We start from the raw sequence: 2,305 nt of genomic DNA, 5'->3' as shown, positions 1-2,305 counted from the left end.
GGGCAGGGAGGATCATGGGGCAGGGGGGAAATCTCAATTTTTCTGTGAACCTAAAACTGCTCTAAAACAGATGAAGTCTTTAAAAAAAACACACACACGCAACCACAGGAACATTATAAACAAGGACCCCCAGGTCTCAGTGACACCCAGTGCCTCACTGAATTAGTTTCCTAAGTCATCCGTAACAAAGTACCATAAACCAGGTGGCTTAAAGCAGCGGTCCCCAACCTTTTTGGCACCAGGAACCAGTACTCCTATGAGAACCTAATGCCTGATGATCTGAGGTGCAGCCGAGGCCGTGATGGTGGTGCTGGGGAGCGGCTGCAAAAACAGATGAAGCTTCACTCACTGGCCCACTGCTCACCTCCTGCTGTGCAGCCCGGTTCCCAACAGGCCACGGACCAGTACCGGTCCACAGCCTGGGGGTTGGGGAATCCCTGGCTTAAACAACAGAAATTTATCGTCACACAGTTCCGGAGGCTAAAAGTCAGAGATCAAGGTGTAGGCAGGGTTGGTTCCTTTTGAGGGCTCTGAGGAGAACCTGTTCCACCTTGGAACAGCTCTGGTAGTTGGCTGGCAATCTTTGGTGTTCCTTGGCTTGGAGGAGCATCAACCCGATCTCTACCTTCATGTTCACCTCCCTGTGGGGGGCATGCGAATCTCCCCATTCTCTAAGGACACCAGTCATATTGAATTAGGCGTCATCCTAATGACCACATTTTAATTTGATTACCTCTGTAGAGACCCTATCTTTAAATAAGGTCACATTCTGAAGTGCTGGCGCTTATGACCACAACATATCTTTTTTCGGGGGGGTGACACAACACAACTCATAACACCCACCGAGGACACAGCCTTGCCCCAACAAGGCTGAGGGCTACGTCGCTATGGAACCCTTCAGACTGCTTATAACCAGCCCCGGCCGAGCTGATTTTATTCCATCTCGGAGCTCTCACAGGTAATTTCACAAGCGCGCTGCACCTCACACCTGGCTCTCCCATCAGAGCCGCCTGTCAGCACGCAGCGCGGTTAGACACATTTTCCAGGTGTGGAAGGACAATTCAACACGTGGCAAGTCAGCCTTCACTCAGCGGGTGCAGGCAAGCCTCCGCCCGTCACATCCAAAGTGTCTCTGAGAAACGTGGGCGCTCCTGGAGCTTTTCATTTTCTTATTATTGTGTCTGTGCCACAGAACCCACGCCAGACATTCCACCGGGGTAATTCCAACGAGAATTCTCTCAAGATCTATTGCCCAAAACACACTTATTGTCTGACACAGCCATTTTTATACCTTTTAAGAGTCCCTTTTTGTATTGCTGACTCCAAGAAAGCTAATTAATTATTTTAGACACAGCTATTAAATTGACACAGTGATTAATCTGATAATCCTTTTTATGAAATTACCTCTGAAATGCTAACTTTTCATCTTTTGAAACTCACTGTGTAAATTACTCTGAAGATTACATTGTACTAGCTTTTGGCTCTGTAAATCTTAATGGCAGTTTTTTGCCAAAAGCAATAAAAGCTGTCCTGAATTTATCAGGACAATCAGGAAAGAGGCAGGCAGGCAGGAAATTGAAGGTGACTCACGCTGCAAGTGGGAGTTTTGACTGACTGACAGATTGTTAGAACTTGCTGTTGCGGTTAGCTACGGGGGACTTTATGCCAATGAGAGGAACGGTGGTAGCCTCATGAAGCAGAGGGACATGTGGAGCCCCTGGCTGCAGGTGTCAAGGCTCCCTGTCTGAGAAAAGAGCCAGTGTGGTTTTAAGAGGTCATCCCTGCCCCCTCCCTTCTCCTCCTCCCCACGACCATCCTGGCATCTAGCTGAGTGTCTCTGCGGCAGAGACCTCCCAGTAAGTCCCATCTGGGTTCAAAGCCCACTGAGTGCTGCCCCATAATCACCCACCGTGGGCAATCCCCAAAGTCCTTGGCATGGGGTAAGGGCAGAAGCACACCTTGGCTATTGCCCTCTATGCTGTTTTACCTGGATAAAACGGGGTGACTTTGGCAGGCTCCTGGCCCTCAGGGTGACTTTAGTTACTCTATTCAGGCTATCAGTGCTGTTGCATAGAAGAAATCTTAGAGCCTGATGGAGCTACCAAACCTGGGAGAAATAGCAGTGTCCATAGTCGTCGTCTTTTTATTAAGCTAGTTTTTTTTTTTTCTTTTTAGTAGTAAGTCTTGTGCATCCCTTGTGCACACATCCCCATGTGTGCCTTACCAGGATAGTATGAGATCGCTTTGACAGCCTCTTCTAAGGCTGCAGAACACCTCTCATTTGTTTTGAGAACAGGTTAAGGAC

Source organism: Pteropus vampyrus, unplaced genomic scaffold, assembly GCF_000151845.1.
Source record: "Pteropus vampyrus isolate Shadow unplaced genomic scaffold, Pvam_2.0 Scaffold33, whole genome shotgun sequence".
Taxonomy (NCBI): domain Eukaryota; kingdom Metazoa; phylum Chordata; class Mammalia; order Chiroptera; family Pteropodidae; genus Pteropus; species Pteropus vampyrus.
This window is presented reverse-complemented; position numbering follows the sequence as displayed.